Below are 26,201 nucleotides of genomic sequence, written 5' to 3' on the forward strand. Positions count from 1 at the left end.
AGTCTTACATTACAGTGTTTTCATGCAGGTTATTTTTGGAATATTCAGATTTTCTAAGCATCAGTGGGATTTATACTTAACATTTTTCCCACCGATTTGGGGTAATTATCTTCTGCCTCTTTAGGCTCGCTTATAGCTAACAAGTGGTTCAAATCCAAGTTACTCCTTATTCTTTGGTCAGCTCCTGGAACTTTGATGTTGTTCCAGTTCTTTCTTGAACAAGGAAAGTGGTTTTACCAGCACACTACCATATATACTTGTGGATGCTTGCTCTTGGATATTCTCCTCCATCTGCAGTGTTTGCATGCTCTGCTAGAATATTCCAATCTCCATCATGACTACTTTAGCTTCTATGAATGTCTTTGTGTGCCATTAGGGAAGGTAAAATATGAAAATTGCTGGGTATGACATCTTGAAGCACAACCTAGGTTCTTTATATTCACCTTTTTGCCTTGGAAAGCCAGAGTAATCATTTTCAATGTATGTGTTAGTTCTCCAAATTTTGAGAATTTTCCCTTTCTGCCACATTTTGGCCAGTAAAAGTTCCCCCTGCTGGTAGGACTGCATTTTTAATAAGATGGGTCCAGGTGGACTTTTGGCAGACAGGTTTAATGAATAAACTCAATGAGCTCACTCAACCAACAGTTTATTGTAAAAATAATGTTTTTTGGCTTTTCCCAGTTAGGGGTCGCCACAGCAGAACTCCGGTCCGCTAATGATTGGCAGTGGATTTTTACTGTGCCGAGTTGCCAGCCCGATGCCCAACCTTCAAAGAAGGCACACCCATTCACACTCGCACCTACTTGCATGTCTTTAATGTCACTCAACCGCAGGGAGGACATTCAGACTCCACGCAGAAGGCGCTCCAGCTGAGAATTGAACGGGAGAACCTCTTGCTATGAGGCGACAACGCTAACTGCTGCACCACCACGGCATCAACAGTTTATTGTAGTTATGCCAAACTATTTACTGATAAGCTCTTTCATAAAAAATTAATTAGTCCCTTCCATGTTCTCTGAAATATCTGAAAATCTTAAATTCTCATGTCATAACCTGTCTTCCAGTTTCACCAACTTTTGTGTTACATCCTGTTACATCAGTTCATGCTAAGTTATTCTCAGTTTTATTTCCATTTCAGTCTTCTGGATTGTCAGCAGGTGATTGAACAGTTTACTTGCGGCATAATCAACTTTTTTTATTCTTTTGTTGTTTGCTGTAATGTAGTCTTCTAAATTCCCACTAATTTTAAAGACTTTGGAATATATCTTGTCTAATTTTCCTCTAAAGTATTATGTGCTATTTTTCATGTTTTTTTTTTTTTTTTGTGATTTCTGTGATCAGCTCAGACTCCTGCACAATGAGCTTTTTTTTCTTTTTCCTGAACTAAATTCCTTGTAGTTTTGGAAGACTTCCTGCTTGTAGGCATACAGACAGTATTTGGTCCAGGGACCAAATAAACATGCACTACTATCTTGGACTATGACCAGTACCTGATACACTCAGATAGACTTGCTTCCTAGGATTCTACCCTATTCATTCTTAAGACCATCCCTGACAGTTACCGATAATACTTCATGCTGTGGAATTTTGAAGTCAGGATTCTGTGATTAGGCCTTTCATAGTCATACCCATTTTTATAACCATGTGTATAAGTGCACCGAGCATGCTTTCTCACACCCAGGAGTACTTGTATGCTGTATAAGTGCATCGAGCATGCTTTCTCACACCCAGGAGTACTTGTATGCTGTATAAGTGCACCGAGCATGCTTTCTCACACCCAGGAGTACTTGTATGCTGTATAAGTGCACCAAGCATGCTTTCTCACACCCAGGAGTACTTGTATGCTGTATAAGTGCACCGAGCATGCTTTCTCACACCCAGGAGTACTTATATGCTGTATAAGTGCACCGAGCATGCTTTCTCACACCCAGGAGTACTTGTATGCTGTATAAGTGCACCGAGCATGCTTTCTCACACCCAGGAGTACTTGTATGCTGTATAAGTGCACCAAGCATGCTTTCTCACACCCAGGAGTACTTGTATGCTGTATAAGTGCACCGAGCATGCTTTCTCACACCCAGGAGTACTTGTATGCTGTATAAGTGCACCGAGCATGCTTTCTCACACCTAGGAGTACATATATGCTTACTCTGCTGTCTTTCTCAAACTCCACTCCAAGAAACATGGGAGAGAAAACAAATAACCTCTAGATGAGAACTACTTTTGTGGACTACTACCACAGACCTACTGTCCATCTCCAGGCAACATAAAAAGATAAAGAAAAGGTCACGTTCACATTATACGGGATATATCAAATAGTGGATGGATGAAGAACACAAGGAGACCATGAAAAAATACTTGTGTGAGTACAAGAAGGTAGTGCAAACCACTTTTGCTTGGTCATGGAGTTTCTACAGTAAGAAACTGGAGCTTCTTAAATAACTATAACCACAACTGTGACCGAGACATGCATTTTGAACTGAGCACAGAGTTACACAAAGAACAAGTACTAACTCCAAACCCCTACCCACAGAAGAACACAAATGCTGTAGTTAGATCTCCCATGACCCCAATAAATGGGCTTTACAGGACAGAACCATTAGACAAGAAGTGTCATAAAGTAAAAGCCATACAAGGGTTTTATTTAACAATTTGATTACTGGGCGACTGAGCTGGTCTACTGACCCTTTGCAGTCATAACCCAAGTGCAAAAGTACAAGAAATCAAATAAAACAATCTACATAGTACAAAATCAAGTAATGGGCTGTACATCGTAGAAAACCAAGTAGGTTAACAAGATATTACAATTTTACAGAAAAAAAATCATTAAAGAAAAAATACATCCATAGAGTATATACAAAAGATACAAGTGGAGAGAAATAAATTTATATACAAGGCTTTCCTAGTAGCTGACAATTTTAAGATAAGGTGTGGTCAGAAAGTTACATTATGTGGCAGAAAATATCTATAAGAGTGGACACTTGTTAACCAGTATCATGGAAAGATGTGAACTTGGCATCTTGAAATAGGGATTCCTTCAGAGATATTTTTAAGGACATTATGGTTTGTTGTATTTTTACTTCTGGAAGGTTGTTCCTAGGGCTGGGCTTAATCAAGAGAATGTTTTTTTAACAATTGCTAGCTATAAGGTAGACTGGCTAATGTAAATCCATACTCTTGGCTTCCTCTTAGTGAGTAGTGTTGCTCTCTGACAAGTAGTTTTTTTCTTAGATGGGAGCACTAGTTCATATGTAATATATTGAATAATATGTTGCCTAGGACAAGTGTATTATGGGGAGCCAATTGGTTTTATGTAGTACATCACAGTGATGGGAAGTGCTATATGCTAGCAAAGCACATATCTTTGTATCTGTGTTTTAGAGCTTTTGAGTGTTTTAAGCAGAATGAAGTGTGATCAGAAGTACAGCATATTCCAGTTCGGGCAGAAAGACATTTTTGCACATAGCTTTGCATGCTCAAAGAGAAAGCTGTTGTGCTGAAAATGATGTGACCAGCATAAGCATACTGTTAGTGTTTGATACAGATACTGCTGTGGTGCTGGAAAGGAGTCTGTTTGTTTGTACCCAATTAAATAGTAAAGAAAATGTGTGCTGTACATTTGTGATTGACATACATTAAGATATTGAGATTACATAGGTCATCATTGATAAAAAAGGGAAAAGATAAGAGGGACCAATATTGAGCCTTGAGAGACACCATTGCTTAATGTTTGTTGTTCTTCTTTCGGCTTTTCCCGGTTAGGGGTCACTACAGTGGAACTCCAGTTTGGCAGTAGATTTTTTACAGGTGCCAGCTTGATGCCCAACCTTCAACAAAGGCATGCCCATTCTACGCATGTCTTTTGAACACCACTCGACCGCAGGGAGGGCATGCAGACTCCACACAGAAGGTGCTCCCGCCAAGAATCGAACAGGAGAACCTCTTGCTGTGAGGCAACAATGCTACCGCTACACCACAGCGGACTGACACCACTTCTTAATGTGCCTATATTAGAAAAAATTGTTGTTACAATAAAGATTGTATCTTTTAGGTAGTTTTGAAACCATGAAATTGTGCTGTCACCAAAGTTTCATCTTTCAAGTTTGTGTAGGTTATGGTTGACATTCTCAAATGTTTTTGTCACATGAACAAATATTCCAACTGTAATAAGATTGTTGGTCATATTGTTGTATATATAATCAGTAGCAGTTGTATGACTGACAAGGACTTACATCATTTGTGTCAGAGCACCTTGCTCTGGAATGCTGTTAAATGAATGTTAGATCTTGTTTATTTCCATCATCAGTTACTCAGGACTACCTTCAAGGCAGATTTACTGTCTCAAAAGGAAATGTTTCTGTTTATTATTGGATAAACAGACAACTTACTTCAAAATCTTGCTAGCTTAAGCTTACAGGAATCACTTGGGCTGAAAATGTATTTTTAAGGTTTAAAGTGCAACAAAAATATTTGAAAATGCAACTGAAAGATTTTGAATAACAATGTTTACAGATATTAAAAACAGCATTACTAGTCATCCATGAAAACCTATTTTATTGGCTAACCTTAGTAGAGTAAAACTCTTACATTTCACACAAATGATTTTGCTTTTTTTTCCCACCTGTAGTTAACCATTGTTCTCTTAGAGGTTGGTAGTCTCTGTCTACCTATTGTGATAGAAGATTGTTGAGGTGATCATGTAAAGTCAGGATAAAAAACTTTAAAGATGTTTTCCTACACTACATAACTATTTGTGTGGTTTGCTTTCTTTTCTATTAATGCATGTGAACCAAACCTCACAACTGTCCAGATTTTCACAGATTGTTGAGATTTTTGCCTCATATTTTTTCGAATGTTCCTCATAAAATTTTGGTTTTGTCCAGATTTCCTGTGCTAAAAGGCTGAGAAGTGTGATGTAAACCCAGTTTTTCAGGTTAAAATATGATGATTCGATAGAGATGTTTTAAAAAAGTAAAAGTAAGACTGGTCCAGTTTAATAGCTGACAATGTAGGCACTTACATCACCAACTGTATTTGCAATTTAGTGAATATGGCAGTGAGCAGGTTTAGCAGTCAAGAGCCATATTTGGCCTTGTGCTGAACTTTTCACTGAGGATACTAAAGCAGAAGTCATGGTTGTGTTTTTAAATGAGGAGATACATTTTCTATTAAGCTAAAAGAGGGTTATATGACAGAACTACAAAGAAAATACAACACCTGCTGTGGAGGTTTCACTATTAATTGCCATGTTACATTTACAGAAACCTACATCCTGAAGAACACTAGTGGTCGTACCCTCATCTGGATTTAAAACATAATAAAAACAGTTTTTGTTTGTTTTTGTTTTTTTTGCAGAGTGAAAAGTGCTTGCAATAATATAATAGGAACAGTGCTGACAATATTTTTTATACGAAACTGCATTTAATGAGGTGAAACTCCAGTATTATGGAACCTCATGCCCAGTTAGCCCTTTGGTACAGTGACAAGACACTATTCTGTAATACCAGTGATCTGGGTTCAACTTACTGACTGGGACAGGAACACATGGTGGGAAGAGATTGGACTGAGTGGCTTATGGCTGTCACTTTTCTGCGGAAGGAGTACAACTCTCCACAACAGACTGCCTCCTACTAGAGGTCATGAGTATGCTTCACGCACCAGACCATATAGCCTAAGAGAACAGTGCAGCAGCAACATGTTATTGTGATATTGAGTACTTGGGAACATGTGCATTGTACACACATCTTACCTCAAGGAGAATGCTTGCAACAGTATACTAACAGTGCAGGATCCTAAGCAGCATGTTTGCAACAGTATACTAACAGTGCAGGATCCTAAGCAGCATGTTTGCAACAGTATACTAACAGTGCAGGATCCTAAGCAGCATGTTTGCAACAGTATACTAACAGTGCAGGATCCTAAGCAGCATGTTTGCAACAGTATACTAACAGTGCAGGATTCTAAGCAGCATGTTTGCAACAGTATACTAACAGTGCAGGATCCTAAGCAGCATGTTTGCAACAGTATACTAACAGTGCAGGATCCTAAGCAGCATGTTTGCAACAGTATACTAACAGTGCAGGATCCTAAGCAGCATGTTTGCAACAGTATACTAACAGTGCAGGATCCTAAGCAGCATGTTTGCAACAGTATACTAACAGTGCAGGATCCTAAGCAGCATGTTTGCAACAGTATACTAACAGTGCAGGATCCTAAGCAGCATGTTTGCAACAGTATACTAACAGTGCAGGATTCTAAGCAGCATGTTTGCAAGATCTTAAGTGTGGTGGACAGTTAATAAGATACCCTGCAATGAGTGCAGTATCAAACCCAATCCTGTTTGTAGACTAGGCAGTTAGTTTATAATGTTTAGTGTGGTTAGATGTTCAAATCAGGCTGGACCACAGGCAAAGTGATTGTACAGTAGTTAGCACAGCACCTCTTAGTTCCAGGGTTTGACCTTTGCTGCCAGCTGCTGTCTAACTGGAGTTCATACATTCTCCCATTACCCCCTTGGGCTTCCTGTGTGTTCTGTGGTTTTCTCCTGCCCCTAAAAGTTTATGCAGCTTAGGTTCACTAGGCACAATAATTTTCTGTGGGTGTTTGCTATGGTGCCTCTTGTCTGGATTTCTCCAGTCAAACAGCCTTTCATAAACTGGACTTTCTTTACTTGGTTACAAAAATAAATCAGTACATATAAATAAGCTCTACTTTCACAAATACATTGAAAAGCAACATGTTTGAAAATAACAGTTGAAGTGGCTGCGGCTTTGATGAAATAATCCTTGACATTTCCAATTAATGTATTGCTGTCATGAACCATTTAAGTAAAGTCTACCAAGTGGAAGGAAGGACTTATTCCTTGTGAAAAGTAAACAATTGCTCTGATTTTCTAATGTGCAACATCTTAGTTTCATAATACCCAAGTTACCTCTGTGTGTGTCTGTTTATTCACAAGTTCCAGCAAAGGATGCTTAAAGCCATGATCCTAACCAAAGACATGCACAGAGAAAATACAGTCTGCTTTCATAAATTCAAGAAAGAAATGTTTCAGATACAAACATACATACATACATTATTTGATATACAATAGAAACCTAAATACAGTTCTACATGGAGCATGATGTATAAAGTGAACAAAAAATGATAATGTTTAATCTCGTAGGAATAGCCATTTAAGAAGATGTGATATTCGTACTGTATAAAGTATTATGTTAAGTGCACTTACTGACACAAGGTATAAGTGCTATCTGGGACTGATTATTTGAACTTTTTTTACAACTAAAGACAAGCTGTCATACAAACTTTCACTTAATTACATTAATGTTCTACCACACTTTTTATTTATGGAAGTTTTCTTTATAATTCCACAGAGGACCCTGAGCTGTACATGGTGACAAAACAAAAGGTGAAATTGCAGTTATTAACATTTTATGAACCAGAACTGTTTTATTTTATTCTCCTGCTCTGGGAAAAATAAAGATAGATGTAATTTTAGGATAAAATTTGATACAACTTTGAGCATGCGATCTAATTATGAGAAGCATCCTGCTCATAAGGAAGCCTATATGGGAAGCCTTATTTAACCATGCTTCTATGCTTCTAGCTCAGTGATTTTTTTTTACTACTGCTAAGGTCCCTATAACTAAGAATAAAGTCTTCCATGATATAAGCTTTACATTCATTAAAGCAGCTGGTTTAAAGTAAGATTATGTTCATTTTAACAGGATTAAAGGGCCATATTAGAAAAAGCCAATGTTAAAATGTTTTGAAGAAGTTTGGATCTGCATTATACAATGGAGTTGTTTTCCACGTCTTCTGACAACAAAGATCCTGTTTTTTTAACTAAAAACCTTAACATTTTTTATTTAAGCAATTAAGACCAAAGCATTTGCTTCTGCCTTAAAATTCAACATTATATTTCTGATGACAGTTCAAGGGAAACATAAGGACATGATCCAGTGAAGTTTTTTGAAATGTATTTAAAGTATCTTAACCAAAACTTTTTTTAGTTCCTAGAAAAGACAAGTTGTCAACTAGATCTTGTATGTGGAACACCTTACAATAAAAAGTAACACTTGACAATGTTGTAGTGAAAATACAATGTAAGTAAGAAGTTGACCTTCTAAAAAAGTTGTGACTATTTATGCAGAATGCTTTGCAGCTGTATGTAACTCATATTCTTAAGACCTGATCATCATTTTGTAGGTGTAGTTAGAGGGGGAAAAAATGAGAAAACTCAGTACCCATAGATGCAAAACTAATAAAACCACACTATAATCTTCATTTTTTTGCAAAATCACTACCAACTTTAACATCAAGTGTACAACAAGAAATGAAATTAATTATTAAACAAAGATACTGCAGAATGTGAGAAATACACTTTAAACAGAAAATTATGAAGGTTTTAGTAAAAACTGGGACCTTCATTTTATCAAAAAAACAGCTTTACAGAAAGTCTCAAATCTAAAGTCCTTTTAAACAATGTTAAATGTGAAGGCCATGAAAAAAATCTGGGCTCAGTACAGACTCCGAGATAGCTGAACTATGTAGCTTGACAGAAGAATATAATAAACAAGACTAACTGTGAAAAGATTTTAAACCAAGCAATAGCTTGAATTGCATGGATAACTGTAGCTTATCTTCTCAGGGCTAGTCTGAAAATGGGCTATGTCCATTTGGACGTTGCCATTTAAGAAAATTAAATAATATTATCAACATTGCGAAATCTCCATAGAGAAATCTTCCACATTTCTAAAGAGGATTTTTTAGTGCAGGTTTCCTTGCTTTCTTCGACATTAACAGAAGCCCACCATAAAATGAAGAGTTGTAAGAAGTCATAAGGACACTGGCCAGGCATACAGATTCAGAAACTGTAAGGCTGCGCAGAGGACTTGGATTTATTACTGTAATGGGTTAACCACAGCAGCTGAAAAATGATCAGCTGCAGTAGAAGTGGGGAGCATGATGACCAGGGTCCAGGCCTCAACCGGGATTCCAATCATTGTTTCTGTGGAGTGTACATATTTCCATTGTCTGTTCACAGATTTTTTTCTCTTGGTACTACAGTATGTTCCCTAAAACATGTTGCTGAACAACTGCACTAACTGTCTATATTAGCCAATCTATATATGCCTTTACATCTCTCTATATATATGTGTGTGTGTATCTATCTATCTAGGCTTCCATGCATTTAGTCTAAATTAATTTGGGGCAAAGTTAGAATTTATTGTTGGGTTACACTCATTACACAGCTACACGCATGCTGAATTATGGGTGTTCTTTCTGAGATCTTGTACAGTGGGTTACAGGAGTTTGCCCTAGTTATTTTTCCTACTTGGAGTTGGACTGTATAATTAGCAGGGGGGTGGGGAGAGCATAGCCCTCCCCACACATTGTGCTGAAGGGGGGCTTGCCCCCTTGGAAAAACACTTTTATTTTTTTTATGTTTGGAGTTTTAGAAGCCGTAAATTTAGATGAATCAACATATATATATATATATATATATATATATATATATATATATATATATATATACATACACACACACACACACACACACACACTCACACACACACACACAAATCATTTAAAAAATGAATTAAAACACCTTTCACTGAATGACATTTCACAGAAATGATCAAATACCCCTTCAAAAGGTTGTTTTTGCAAGGGGCAGGTCCCCCTGCACCCCCATGTGGGAGGTTTCTTCTCCCCCATACTTCCATGACATAAAATGTTCTAACTCCACTGTGATGCCTGTGCCCTGGCCCAGCAATCAAGGAACCTCAGTTCTCACCACTAACACCAGACAGGGCATTTCATATATGAAGGAAAGGATAACAAATACACACAGTAAAGTGCAATTTCCCTTAAGAGCACACAGAGATCACAGTCAGTCCAGGGCTGGTCACTCCCTTGCTCTCCAGGTCCCCATTAAGACTCCACACTGGCACAGCTATAGGGTCCAGATCTCAGCCTAGCTAGGCAAGCTAAACCTTCCAGCACCTTCTCTATCCAACCAGTGCTTTGTATCCCTGCCCAAGTAGCTTATACACACACACTTTGAGATAAGAGTTCATACAACCACATAGACACTCCTGGGAAAGGCTGGCACAGGTTCTCCAGCTGTGTCCCTATTACCCAGACTATATGGTAGTACCACCTGCCACCACCGAGCTAATATTTATCAGCTACTCAAAGGCCCTTAAAAGGGTGTTCAATTATACTGTGCAATATTATTATCCAATTGGCAGTATAACTAAACAGTCAAGGCTTATTAGTGTGACTTGGTACAGTAATCACTATAAGTATGCAATATCCTCTAGTGCTTAAATTATCTCTACACAAAACAGCCACAGTTGGAAGATTTTAAATACTTAATAATAAATAATAAAAACACAAGACAATACTTCTTACTACACAGTGCTAGTCAAGAGTTCAGAGATCACAGAGAAATACTTAAAATAATTCAGTAGTAGAGTTATGACATCAGAGAAAAACAGTCTAATCTTTTTAGTTTCTAGCTATTTCTAAAAGAAAACACAAGTCTAAGATAACTTACATATGAACAAGACAGTGCTGTGAGTTGGATGGTCAAGACAAAAATGCTTAATCCTCTCTGGTTCTCTCTGTTTAAATTGAAATTGCAGTTCTGATTCACATTACATCATTCTTCACACTTTCCTGGGGTACCCAGGCTACACATTACATCATTCTTCACACTTCCCTTGGTTCCCAGGCTAACAGAAACTGCATTTATACTCTTAACATCTCCTTGTGTTATCTTGCAGCTGGTCAGGTAGCAGAACAATAAAAATACATTTGCATGTTTAAATCTAGCAATTTAACTCTTGGTTAAAACAATAGAAAGAATGTCTTCATCTAGATGGGCTGGAGCCAACTTTAGATCAAAGGGTTACAACATGCTTTTACTTGGTCAGTAGACAGCACTGTTGTGACTTTTTTGCAGTTCCACATCTAACAGCATTTTTTTTCCATTTAAGACAACAAGCCTGTGCCTTACATTAATATTTACAAATGATAGAATTATCTATAAAATTCTATCTGGCTAGGCTGGCAGCCTTCACCCCCCCCCCCCCGGAGAACTCAAGCTAGTTTTTCAAGTGACCCTTGAGAAATGCTGCTTTAGAGGGTTAAGTCTATCTGAGTGTACCTCACTCCATTCCCTGTCTTGAGAGCCCATCTGCATTGGCATTGCTAGCCCCATTGCGGTGCTGCACTGACATATCATATGCTTGCAACCCCAGGCTCCATCTTAGCAACTTGGCATTTTGCTGGCTGGCTCTGTTTAACCATGTTAGAGGGCTGTGATCTGTCATAACAGTGAATTTCCTTCCATACAGATATGGCTGAAGTTTCTGTAGTGCTCACACTATGGCTAGACATTCCTTTTCTACAGCTGCATAGCATTCCTCTCTGAGTTGGAGCCTGTGACTGAGATAAACCACTGGGTGCTCTTCTCCCTCTGAAGAAAGCTGGCTAAGTACAGCCCCCAACCAATGGTTCAAAGCATCCACCTGCACAACAAATTCTTTGCTGTAATCTGGACTGGCTAACACAGGGGGTTCCTCCCAAAGTTTCTTTAAACTTCTGGAATGCCTGCTCACATGCTAGTGTCCACCCTACCTTATCTGGCCTGTTATTCCTTGTCAGGTCTGTGAGGGGAGCAGCTATGGTACTATAACTGGGGATGAACTTTCTGTAGTACCCTGCTGTCCCTAAAAATGCCCTCACCTGCTTTTTGGTAACAGGTGCAGGCCATGCCTGAATGGCTACCACTTGGCAGGTTCTGGCTTTATCTTACCACTCCCCACTTTATGTCCTAGGTAGGAGACCTCTGTCATACCCACCTGACATTTGCTCAGCTAAATGGTCAACCCTGCCCTCTGTAGTCTTTCCAGCACCTCCCTGACATGCTGAAGGTGCTCTGGCCAGGAATGACTGTAGATGGCAATATCATCTAGGTAAGCAAAGGCAAACCCTCCTGCTCCTGCTAGGATATGACCTAACAGTCCCTGGAAAGTTGCTGGGGCATTCTTCATCAGAAAGGGCATCTTTGTGAACTAATACAAGCCAAAAGGTGTCACAAAGGCTAGCATTGGGAGTCAAGGGCACCTGCCAGTAACCCTTGGTAAGATCAGTGGTTGTAAGATACTTAGCCTCACCCATCTGCTCTAGGGCCTCATCTGTCCTAGGCATAGGGTAAGCATCTGACTTTGTTTGACTATTTAATTTCCTGTAGTCCACAAAGAACCTGGTGCTGCCATCCTTCTTTGGCACCAGCACTACTGGTGAGGCCCAGGGACTGTTGGACTCTTGAATCACCCCTAGTTCCAACATCTCTTGTACCTCCTCCCTCAGAGTCTGTTTGATTCTCTCAGGCAATCTATAAGGGCCCTGCCGAATAGGCCTTTGGGGTCCTGTATCCACCTAGTGCTGCCCCAGGTGGGTGCACCCTGGTTTCCCAGTGAACGTGTCCCCAAATTCCTGCAACACTGCTCAGATTTCTCAAACTTTGGTAGGAGATAGCTGGTGGGACATTGCTAGCCCTTCCACTGAGGTGTCAGCCAGAGCCTTACTGAGGAGATCAGTCCTCAGATCTCCCTCAGACTCCTCCTGTAATCCACTGCAAGTGCTCAGCACAAGGGCCTCCCTATCATAGTAAGGTTTCATTATGTTAACATGGTGCAATTTGTGCCCCTGCCTCCTGCCTAGCAGTTCTACCATGTAGTTAACATCACTTACCTTTCTTACCACCTTGTAGGGTCCCTTCCAAGCTGCTTGCAGCTTGTTTTGTATGACAGGAATGAGAACCATTACCTGCTGCCCCACAGCATACTCTCTAGCTCGAGCATTCCTATCATATCATACCACACATTTTTCTGTTGTTCGGTTTCTGCCAGGTTCTTTTGGGCCAAGCCCATGAGTTCCCTGAGCCTTGTCCTGAGGTTTAGGACATATGCCACAACAGACTCCTTGTGAGACTCACACTCACCTTCTCACTCATCTCAAATTAAATCTAGAGGTCCCCTCATCCTATGCCCATACAGCAACTCAAAGGGTGAAAAACCTGTGGATTCCTGGGGAACCTCTCTGTAAGTAAACAACAGATAGGGAAAATATTTGTCCCACTCCCTCTTAAGCTGATCTGCAAATGCCCGTAGCATGGACTTGACAGTAGAGTTTAACCTCTCAACAAGACCATTAGTCTGGGGATGGTAGGGGGTGGTCTTCATGAGCTTCACCCCACAGGACTTCCACATACAAGCCAGCAGGTCTGACATGAAATTGGCACCTCAGTCAGTCAGTATTTCTTTTGGGAGACCTACCCTGCTGAAAATCCTCTAACAAAGCATTTACCACCTTCTCTGCCTCAATGAAGGACAAAGTACTGCCTCATGTTATCATCTAGCATAATCCACTACCACAAGGACATATGTTTTCCTTGTGGAACTTGGGGTACTCAGAGGGCCCACAATATCCATAGCTACCCTCTGAAATGGCTCCTCAATCACAGGCAAAGGCATCAAAGGAGCTCTCGCCTTGTCTCCTGCCTTGCCTATCTTTTGGCACTGCTCACAGGTCCTGCTGTACCCTGTTACATCTATCGAAATTCCAGGTCAATAGAAGTTCTGCATAATACGCCTCTTTATATGTTTTATGCCCAAATGACCTGCAAAGGGAATATCATGAGCTATAGCTAGAAGCGCCAGATGGTAGGCTCTAGGCACTATCAACTGTTGTACTCTCTCACCTTCTAGCCCTCCCTCAGGGGTCCACTCTCTGTATATTAACCCTTTGTCCCAGAATACAGATTCTCCCTTTCCTTGAGAATCAGGTGCCTCCTTAGCTACCTGCCTCAGGCCTTGCAATGTAGGGTCTGAGAGCTGAGCCTGTCTCAACTCTCTCCTTGTAACCCTTCCCAGCTCCCCTTCCCCAGGAAGTCTGGTATCCTCTGACAGTGGTGCCTCACTGTCAGCTTGGTTACTCCTACTCACCTCTACCTTTGCAGTCACTCTATCCAAGGGACCATCAGTACCCCCAAGCAGCTGTGGCTCACATTCAGTCTCACTGCTATAGGGTAGCTCCCACCCTGAAGTAACCACCTCACCAGTCCTGGCTGCAAGTATGCAGTCTGTCTGGGTCTTCCCCAGGCTAACAGACTTACCTGCTTGTCTCCAAGCCTGACTGCTTATAACTGCATAAGCACATGGTACTGCCTCATCCAAATCCTTCCCTATCGGGACATCTGCAGGATGGTAGTTTAGTACCCCTGTTGTCTCAAGACAACCTACTATTGGCATTTTGTCTTTCCCACTTACTGGTTCCCTCACCTTTTGTACCCCACCTTGCCTCCATGGACACCTGTATGCCACATGGCCCCACTGGTTGCATTCAAAACATTTAACCCTAGCTCCTGGACATGTACCTAGACTAGTGGCTTCCCCTGCACTGGCTGATTCTGTTGGGGCAGTCTGTGCTGCCCACCATGGGTTCATTTAGACCCATGAGCAGTACTGGGGGGTCCCCTTCCTGTGCAGGGCTGCCCTGCTTGCCAGGTATAGGTCTCCCTTCTTCCCCAACTCATCTGAAGTAGCACATTGTCTATCAGCTAACCAGATCCTCAAGTCCTCAGGCAAAGTGCTAAGAGCTTGTTCCCCTCACCAAAAGGTCTGCCAGCCCTTCAAATGTGGTGACGTGAGATCCACTCACCCACCTATGGAAATAAGTGCTCACTTCAGCAACATATTCACACACACTTTCATCTGCCTTGCGTCTATGCTCACAAAACAATTTCCTATACGTTTTAGGTGTTATCGTAAAAAACTCTAATAGACAATTTTTTACAGTAATATAATCAAAATATGCAAAGTCAGACATTTTAGATAATACAGTTACAGCTTTACCATGGAGTAAGGGGGTCAGGAACCATACCCAGAGCTTTTGGTCAACACTATACTGTTTGCATACCCTCTCAAACATATGAATGAAACTATCAAAATTTTCCCCTTCTTTAAACTGTGGAAGAAATTTACTGATCTGTTGTGCTTCTGGGGTCCAGTTTCTCCCTTTCCCATTACCTCCATGACTCTGGTGAAGAGTCAGCATTTCTCTCTCATGCTTCCTCTGCCTCTCCTTTTCCTCGGCTTCTATCTCCAAATGCCTGGCCTCCAACTCAAGACTCTTTAGCTCCAGATTGATTTTTAAGTCCTCTGCAGAAAGGCTGAGCTGTCCATTCTCAGAGGGTATTATATCTCCACTGCCAGTCTGATTGTCCTTCTGGTTGCTGTTTTCTGATGTAGCTGTAACCAAGGCTGCAATCAGGTCTGCCTTAGTCGGGTTTCCATGCACCAGTCCCCTAGTCTGGCACATCTCTGCCAGCTGGCTCCTTGTCATCTTTCCATACTGCTCTGCTGACACGCTGCCCTGCTCACCCTGACTAACTAAGCTAACAAAAGAAATAAAACGATTGTGATCTGAACTCTGAGTATTCACTGCATGGCTGATTTACAGTACAAAACACCTTCAAAGTTCACTGTACACAAGCTACAGGGATTCACTCTACCCACACCACTACAAGCCAATTAGTATTTGCCACCAATTAATATGTGATGTGGATATCCCACCACTGCCAAAGAATTAATATGTGATGCCTGTGCCGTGGCCCAGCAATCAAGTAGCCTCAATCCTCACCACTAACACCAGAGAGGGCATCGCATATATAAAGGAAAGAGTAACAAATACACACAGTAAAGTACAATTTCCCTTAAGAGCACACAATGATTACAGTCAATCTGAGGCTGGTCACTCCCTTGCTCTCCAGGTCCCCACTGGAACAGCTATAGGGTCCAGATCTCAGCCTAGCTGGGCAAGCTAAAACCTCCAGCACCCTCTCTGTCCAACCAGTGCTTCGTGTCCCTGCCCAAGTAGCTGACACACACACACTTTGAGATAAGAGTTTATACAACCACACAGACACTTCTGGGAAAGGCTGGCACAGGTTCTCCAGTTGTGCCCCTATTACCCAGACTATACGGTAGTACCGCTTGCCACCACCCAGCTAATATTTATCAGCTAATCAAAGGCCTTTAAAAGGGTGTCCAATTATTACTGTGCAATATTATTATCCAATTGGTAGTATAACTAAACAGTCAAGGCTTATTAGAGTGACGTGGTACAGTAATCACTATAAGTATGTAATGTACTCTAGAGCTTAAATTATCTCTACACAAAACAGCCAAAGTTGAAAGGTTTTAAAATATTTAATAATAAATAATAAAAACACAAGACAATACTTCTTACTACACAGTGCTAGTCAAGAGTTCAGAGATCACAGAGAAATACTTAAAATAATTCAGTAGTACAGTTCTGACATCACAGAAAAACACTTAGTCTAATCTTTCTAGTTTCTAGCTATTTCTAAAAGAAAACACAAGTCTAGGATAACTTACATATGAGCAAGACAGTGCTGTGAGTTGGATGGTCAAGACAAAAAATGCTTAATCCTCTCTGGTTCTCTCTGTTTAAATTGAAATTGCAGTTCTGATACACATTACATCATTTTTCACACTTTCCCAGGGTTCCCAGGCTACACATTACATCATTCTTCACATTTCCCTAGGTTCCCAAGCCAAAAGAAACTGAATTTATATTCTTAACATGTCCTTGTGTTATCTTGCAGCTGTTTAGGCAACAGAGCAATAAAAATACATTTACATGTTTAAATCTAGCAATTTAACTCTTGGTTAAAACAATAGAAAGAATGTCTTCATCTAGACGGGCTGGAGCCAACTTTAGATCAAACGGTCACAACATGCTGTTACCTGGTCAGTAGAGAACACTGTTCTGACATTTTTTGCAGTTCCACATCTAACAGCAGTTTTATTTCCATTTAAGACAACAAGCCTGTGCCTTACATTACTATTTACAAATGATAGAATTATCTATAAAATTCTATCTGGCTAGGCTGTCAGCCTTCAAATCCACTATCACACAACTGCAGACAAAAGAGAAAACACCACATACAGTAAATCAGTGCTGGCGTAAAAACTCCTAAAGATGTGGATACAACATGATGTTGGGCACTGGCAAGGTATCAATGATGTTCTAGACTAAATTGCCTTCTAACTCCTACTATCCTAAGATCTTAAACCACATCACCAGTGATTTACTACACCTTACAACTGTTGTCTTTGAAATGTGATTCAATTAAATTAGCTTTTTCAATCATTAGTGAGTTGATGAAAAGTGTATTACATAAAACGAATGGCAACCATATGTCTAAATATATACACACACAAAAGATATCTCTATCTATCTATCTATCTGTACACACACACACACACACACACACACACACACACACACACACACACACACACACACACACACACGTGCACATTATTTAACGTATGCATGCAAATCGATGCATTCCAAGGTAAGCAGCTCCTGTAGGGAGTAAAGTTTTTTCTTGAGGCTCCTAGCATTGAAAATACGTTCATGTTATTTGGATATTTTTTTAAGTCAGATGCTTTTGTTGAAGACTGACATTTCCTGAAAAAGGCACTACTTTAGCCAATATATGAATACTTTGGAGAGGTAAGTGCAACCCATCCCTGGCAAAGCAGTTATGACCTTTTACCATCTCCTCTCAGGCTGATATGTATTGTACCACTCTTCAATGATACCAGCAGCTAAGTCAATTATTGAAGTCAATAATTTTTGTTCGCATTCAGCATCATTCGTGGTGATTGTAAAATGCTGCCCAAAGGATAGTTTCATACCTGCCTTGGTCGCCTATTCTTAGAGCGCCATTGTATCTTTCTTCATATAGTATTGGGAGGCAAGTTCCAAGTCATTTATTCCCATAGGTACTGAGACTGTGTATGTGTACTTGGGACGAAAGGACTTGAGTGGATACATGATGTGGCAAAACCTGGGTCTATGTTCAGTCATCCAAAAGAAAAAGCATCATATGGCATGTTTCATCGAACATGCTGCTCATTGAGCCATTCGAGTAAGATTGTATTACAGTAGTGATCAGGAAATTTGCCCATTCTCCACTGTAGTGCAATCTTAGAGTTGGTATATATAACTAGTGGGAGGGGGCACAGCCCCCCACATGAGGAGTTTTGCTGAACGTTATTTTCGATGTAATGTTGTTCGGCAATTTTTCTGTTTGATGACTGAGCATAGACCCACAAAACCTAGCACCCAACAGTCAACTGACTGTGAGCTTCTCCTTACTCAGTCTAATGAGGGATCCATCACTACATATCATTATGGAATCATCTATAACTAGAATGTTGATTGTATGGAGGTTTGCCTTATGGGGTTTTTAAGTTAAGACACTGATAATCTTAAATTCATGCTTCATACTGGGTGCAGCTGGAGCTGAGTGTTTGTGAGGTTACTGAGGGTACTTGTTTCTTGGGTTGTATTTAGGATGCCATTGCAGTTTATGTAGGTTACTTTTAAGTCTCAGCATATGTAGGTCTATGCATTTGATCTGTAATGTGTGTGATAGGTATAGTGTAGTATTGTGTGTTACTGACAGCCTGTTTGCTATCTGTAATGGGTTTATGTGAGAGTTTTGCCTGCAGTAACATTATATAACTACATCTCTCACACACATCATGTCAGTTTGTTTAAGTAGTTGGCGTGAGACTTCCTATATTGTCTCAGGATGCACATTTCAACCATGCTGGCTACAGAGACCATTGGAAAGTGTAGATCTATGGTTTCAGGTGCTTACTAATGTGGGCTGAAGAGAGAGTAGCACCTGTGAGGTTTGGAGTTGATTACTGGAGGTGTTATCTGTATAGTAGTGGAGACAGTGCTGATTTCAACAGTGCTGCACACAGCTAGGAAACAATGATCCTTTGCACCTTCTCTCTCCTCCTGAGTAATAGTTATTAACCCGGATGTTGATGGGTCAAGTACACCTGCTATAGTCTTCTCTTGTACATACCCTGGATATAACCTATATCAGCTGGAAGCAATAGAAAGCCAAGCTGCACAAAAGGCCTGAAAAGGTTCTCACAAAAACTGCAACCAGACCACTCAGTGAAGTCTCATAAACATTGGTCAATCAGAGACCATCAGGAAATCAGTGTCCCTCTACCCCTTCTCTCACCAGAAACAAAGCAGTAGCACTAATCCCAAGTCAGATCCTAATTAGCAATTTTCAGGCTTTTCTGTGACTGTCAATAACTAGATCACCTAGGAAATAATGCCACCCCCTCCTCTCCAACCATTAAGCAAAACAAGCACTAATCCCAAACTGATCCCTGAGATACAGTGCCTAGGCATCAATGATTGGTAGTCTAGTCACAAATGTTACAGATTTTAAAAGTAAAATGGGAAAAGGGATTAATAATAATAATTATTAATAATTAATCAGAATATTGCCTCTATTCCAAACTCACACTGTGTCTCTCTCACTTCCTCTCACTGTCTTTCTTTGCCAGTCTTTTTTTGCAAAAGATGTTTTTAGTTACCTTGGTATTTGTTTTATCTATTTTGTTTGGTAACGTGACAGGAATGGAAAAGGCACTAGGTGAGGGTCTTGAGTCCATACCTGTCAACTTCGTAGAGCAAGAAATCTGGACAAAGCCATAGCGGTGGGAGGTTGGCATAATGGTTAAGGTGCTTACCTTAGAAACACAAGGTGCAGGGTTTGATTCTCACATGGGGTAACTGGCTAGGCTTAAACCCCTGAGGACAATTAGCCTAGTATGAATCTATGAATAAATAAAAGTGGAACAAAGTCCCAAAAATAGGGACAATTTATAAATATTGCTCTTACAAACTTTGAATGTTGATAGAATAACAGGTTTTGCATTAGCGTGAATTTTCTGAAGGAAATGAACTCTGAAAACTCAAATGGCTGTCATAATTTTTGAACTTCAATCTTTAATAATTTACCACTAATTTGTCAGAAAACCACAACTTTATGAAAAACGGACCAATAATATGAGGGCAAAATCTGGACATTCTGCAAAAATCTGTACAGTTGAGAGGTATGCGTTGGGTCTAAGGCAATGAAGAGGTCGTTGGGGAAAGTTTTTCACTTTAGTTCTTGTGGATACATAGACAAAGTACTGAAGGGGTCATTGGAAAAAATGTTTAATTTTTGTGCTTGTGCATACATGCACAAAGTACACAAGGGATCCTTGGGGGAAATTATTCATTTTGATGTAATTTTGTGCTTACTATGCATACAAACACACTACTGAAGAAGTCGTTGGGGAAAATGCTTTATTTTTGTGCTTGTAGATACACAGAAAAGTAATTAAGGGAACCTTGGGGGAAATTATTCATTTTGATGTAATTTGGTGGTGCTTGTGCATACATGGATAAACCTGACTGAAGGGGTCATTGGAGAAAATGTTTCATTTTAGTGTTTGTGCATACATGGACAAAGTACTGAAGGGGTTGTTGGGAAAATTCTTTAATTTTTGTGCTTGTGCATACGTGGAAATGTAATTAAGGGAACCTTAGGGAAATGATTCATTTTTATGTCATTTGCTCCTTACGTGCATACATGGACAGGCTATTGAACATGTCATTCGGGAAAATGTTTCATTTTGGTGTTTTTGCATACATTGACAAACTGCTTAAGGAAGCCTTGGGAAATTATTCATTTTGATGTCATCTGCTTTTGGTCTTTAGGGGAACTGTTTCTTTTTGGTGGTTGTGCATACATGGGAAACTACTGAAGCAGTCTTTGGGGGATTTAACCCCACAGCACATTATAGTTTTCATTTAATAGTTATTTCTTGAGTGTTTATGATACTACTACATGGGTTTATAGATTTATGCTGGACCCTTTACTATTTGGAGTCTATTTCTCAGAAGTGTAGGCAAAAACCTGTGGGAACATGGGTATAACATGGCTAGCCTGGTAAATGTTCTATGGCCTTTGGCATAGTAACCTCCTATAAATCTGTAAACCCCTGATCCTATAACTTTGTTTGGATATTAATTGCAGCTTGCCAATTCTTGGTTTGGGGGCCTTTCTGTAAGAATGCAGTGTGAGAAGAGAGTAGTGTATTATATGTTAGTAGTTATGCAAATTTTTTCTGTGTTGTGCACTTTTGTCTGTATTTTCTTGAACATTTCAGGGTGAGTGAACTTATGTCCAAGGAATTCAATCCATCCAAGTTGAAAACTTCTGGTAGAAGCCTTATTGTGCTTTTACCTGATTGGCCCGAGGAATTAACTGTGTAAAAGTCTTTTATCCTGCTGTGATAAGACTTGCATTTGCACATTGTGCAAAGTCAGTTCTCCGTGGTGTGTGTGTGTGTGTGTGTGTGTGTGTGTGTGTGTGTGTGTGTGTGTGTGTGTGTGTGTGTGTGTGTGTGTGCCCCTCTTACCCTCTGCACCCCCAGTCTTCAACAGCTTCCGGCACCTATGACCCCCCCTCCTCATCTGTAAACTACAAGGTCCCTCCTGGATGATTTTAAACACTTGGGACTCAAACAACAAAAATCACTTGCAAGCTCTCTGCAAACCTGCCAAAATGCTTTATAAATAAGAAAGTGTGTATAAAGCATTTAATTGCTGGAACCTGTGTTCTGAGAGACTGCTTTCCAATCTATCTGCAAATATACAAAGCTGAGTATATTTTTTGGTTTTAGAGTTTGTACTGTTAATTGTTGCTTAGATCTCTGTTGAAACTGTTGTCTCCCTGTTCAGAGAGACTGCATTCCAATCTATTTGCAAATATACTGAACTAGGTATCTTTTTTTGATTTTAAAGTTTGTACTGTTAATTGTTGCTTAGATCTCTGTTGAAACTGCTGTCTCCCTGTTCTGATAGACTGCTTTCCAATCTATCTACAAATATACAGAGCTGAGTATATTATTTTGGTTTTAGAGTTTGTACTGTTAATTGTTATTTAGATATCTGTTGAAACTGTCTCCCTGTTCTGAGAGACTGCTTTCCAATCTATCTGCAAATATAAGGAGCTGAGTATAGTTTTTGGTTTTAGAGTTTGTACTGTTAATTGTTGCTTAGATCTCTGTTGAAACTGTTGTCTCCCTGTTCTGAGAGACTGCTTTCCAATCTATCTGCAAATATACAGAGCTGAGTGTATTTTTTTGGTTTTAGAGTTTGTACTGTTAATTGCTGCTTAGATCTCTGTTGAAACTGTTGTCTCCCTGTTCTGAGAGACTGCTTTCCAATCTATCTGCAAATATACAGAGCTGATATATATTTTTTTGGTTTTAGAGTTTGTACTGTTAATTGTTGCCGAGATCTCTGCTGAAACTGTCTCCCTGTTCTGAGAAACTGCTTTCCAATCTATTTGCAAATATACAGAGCTGAGTATCTTTTTTGGTTTTAGAGTTTGTACTCTTAATTGTTGCTTAGATCTCTGTTGAAACTGTTGTCTCCCTGTTCTGAGTGTCTGGTTTCCAATCTATCTGCAAATATACAGAGCTGAGTATATATTTTTTAGTTTCAGAGTTTGTACTGTTAATTGTTGCTTAGTTCTCTGTTGAAACTGTTGTCTCCCTGTTCTGAGAGACTGCTTTCCGATCTATCTGCAAATATACATAGCTGAGTGTATTTTCTTGGTTTTAGAGTTTGTACTGTTAATTGCTTCTTAGATCTCTATTGAAACTGTTGTCTCCCTGTTCTGAGAGACTGCTTTCCAATCTATCTGCAAATATACAGAGCTGAGTATATTTTTTGGTTTTAGAGTTTGTACTGTTAATTGTTGCCGAGATCTATGTTGAAACTGTCCCCCTGTTCTGAGAAACCGCTTTCCAATCTATCTGCAAATATACAGAGCTGAGTATCTTTTTTGGTTTTAGAGTTTGTACTGTTAATTGTTGCTTAGATCCCTGTTGAAACTGTTGTCTCCCTGTTCTGAGAGACTGCTTTCCATTCTATCTGCAAATATACAGAACTGAGTATATTTTTTGGTTTTAGAGTTTGTACTGTTAATTGTTGCTTAGATGTCTGTTGAAACTGTTGTCTCCCTGTTCTGAGAGACTCCTTTCCAATCTATCGGCAAATATACAGAGCTGAGTATATTTTTTGGATTTAGAGTTTGTACTGTAAGTTGTTGCTTAGATCTCTGTTGAAACTGTTGTTTCCCTGTTCTGAGAAACTGATTTCCAATCTATCTGCAAATATACAGAGCTGAGTATATTTTTTGGTTTTAGAGTTTGTACTGTTAATTGTTGCTTAGATCTCTGTTGAAACTGTTGTCTCCCTGTTCTGAGAGACTGCTTTCCAATCTATCTGCAAATATACAGAGCTGAGTATATTTTTTGGTTTTAGAGTTTGTACTCTTAATTGTTGCTTAGATCTGTGTTGAAACTGTTGTCTCACTGTTCTGAGAGACTGCTTTCCAATCTATCTGCAAATATACAGAGCTGAGTATATTTTTTGGTTTTAGAGTTTGCACTGTTAATTGTTGCTTAGATCTCTGTTGAAACTGTTGTCTCCCTGTTCAGAGAGACTGCATTCCAATCTATTTGCAAATATACTGAACTAGGTATCTTTTTTTGATTTTAAAGTTTGTACTGTTAATTGTTGCTTAGATCTCTGTTGAAACTGCTGTCTCCCTGTTCTGATAGACTGCTTTCCAATTTATCTGCAAATATACATAGCTGAGTATATTTTTTTGGTTTTAGAGTTTGTACTGTTAATTGTTGCTTAGATCTCTGTTGATACTCTTTTGTCCCACCCACCCTCCCTATTTCTGGCTTGTAGTTTAAATTTGGTGGCTTTTGCAGTTGCTCGTCCCACTGTAGATTTGATCTGGGACACTCCCCCAGTCCCATCTCTTTACCACATTCTACTTAATAAACTCTTTCTGCACTTGCTTTTAGTCCTTTTTAATTTAATTGCATTTTTAAACAGTGTTTGGTCTACTATTGCTACATACTCAAGTGTGCTAGCTTGCACTGCAGGTGAATTGTTTTTACTACTGTTTTAGCTACTTTTCTGTAAAAAAAAAAAAAAAAAAAAAAAAAACTGTAAGCCTGTTTCCTACCTTTCCTGTAACTAGTGTTCCAGATATAGATTTGCTGTATCCAGGACTGTATGTAAGCTTCTGAGCCCCCAAAGCCTTTCTGTGTTGGAGGGAAGCCTTCTAGCTTATCAGTGGAAGTGGCAAGCACTAGGTAACCTGTCTACCACATAAGGAGTGGTTCTGGCCCAGAAATTGTAGTTACTGGCCGTTTGGGCAATCTCTTCCATCTCTCTCAACTTTCTGATTTGAAAGCCTGCATTTGCACTTGTTTCTGTCCTGTAACTCGTCTAGTGCAGATATAGATTCTTAGTTTTAGCACTTAAATTTGTTTATTCGTGCTCAGCACTTATTCAGAACTTGTAAGCACTAAATAAGCTATTAATTACTATAGCACTCAACATTCCTCATTACCTAGAGGAAAACAGTTTTTGTACTTACTTTTCTCACTTGCCTAGAGAAAAACAGCTGTTGTACTCAGTTATCTAGAGGAAAATATTTTTTTTATTCAGACATGTCCAAGGGTCAGCTCCCAGTGTTCTCTCCTGTCTATCTGATGAATCTGGGCATCTTGAGGCAATGTAGAAATTGCCTTATGTACACAGACAACCCTCTCCTCCTACCACCCAACATTACAACCTGTGAGAGATGCACGTATCTAGCCAAACTGGAGGTAAAGCTTTCTCCAACCAAGACTGAACTTGACAGTCATATGGAGAAGGTAAACATTTGCACCACACCACACTCATCACATAGTCTCACTAAATCTGCACCACCAAAATCCACACATAGTAACACAAAAACATTTGTGGAGGCTCTCAATAATAATCTGTCTAAGCAACAGAGACATCCAAAGCAGAAACGCAAGCAACCTCCATCCCCCAACACAACACAAATGACACATAGCCACAGACTCAGTGTGCCACTCAACCACAGCCAATAAGGCAAAACAACATATCCAACACACTAGTCATAGGTGGCTTTATAGTCAGGCACACTGATGTCCCACTCACCAGGCTAAACAAGGGAAAGGTTACTGTCAGCTGCCTGTCAGGTGCCAGGATCCGCCACATAACCCACACACTCAGGTCACTCCACAACAAGTACAAATATGACTCTGTCATTGTCCATGTTGGTGTGAATGACCTGAGACATACCTCCCCGGACTACATGAAAAGAGACATGGAAGAGCTCTCCGATCTTGTAGCCCAGGCAGGTATGACCCTAGCCCTGAGTAGCATTCTGCCATTGCCCAGAATGATACCGCAGTACAAGGACAAAATGATTGACTTCAACAATTGGCTATGCTTCTGGTGTCATTCTAAGGGGATCCAGTATTTGTCTGCTTGGGATGACATGGTCGACAGACCACGATGTTTTGCCACAGATGGCCTGCACCTGTCACCCCTGGGATTCCAGATACTGGCTAAGGCTCTTGCTGCCCCTATAGTGCCTTTTTTAGGCAAGGTTCAAATGACAAATTCACCACTGTAGCAGGAACAGGCAAGCAAAAACTGAGGGTAATGCTACTCAATGCTAGAAGTCTAAATCTCAAAATGTACTCACTCAAGGCACTCCTTAAAATGGAGAACATTGATATCTGTGCAGTGATTGAGACCTGGTTCAAGGCTCCATTGAGCACCCCTGCACTACCAGGCTATAACTCATACCACACTTTTCGGCCATGTAACCTGGACTGAAACACCAAAAGTGGAGGTGTGTCCATATTCATTAAGAATATCCAGACCTCCAGGCTAGTTGCTCAGCATAATGCATCCAAGGTTATCCAAGTGCAACTAACTCAGGGCAAAACTGCAATACAAATTGTAGCTTGCTACAGATCCCCCACCATGCCCCAGGATTCCCACTCCTCTTTTCTTGATGTACTGGAAAATATTAGGGTTCAACCAAACACCTTAATAATGGGTGACTTCAACTACCCCACCATTAACTGGGAAAACTACTCGTGTACCAACTCCTTAGCTCAATGCTTTCTGGAATTCATAAACTCCAATGCCCTGGATCAACTTATCCACACTCCCACCAGGGGCAACAATATCCTAGACCTAGTCATTGCCAACATGAGTGACCAGTGTTCCACATCTGAAGTCAACTCCTCGTTGGTCTGATCCGACCATAAGCTAATCACCCTTGATATCCACATCCCGCCCCCACCCCCCATTAAGGAAAC

This window comes from Protopterus annectens, chromosome 13.part0, assembly GCF_019279795.1.
Source record: "Protopterus annectens isolate FY-2018-M chromosome 13.part0, PAN1.0, whole genome shotgun sequence".
NCBI classification, from domain to species: Eukaryota; Metazoa; Chordata; order Ceratodontiformes; family Protopteridae; genus Protopterus; species Protopterus annectens.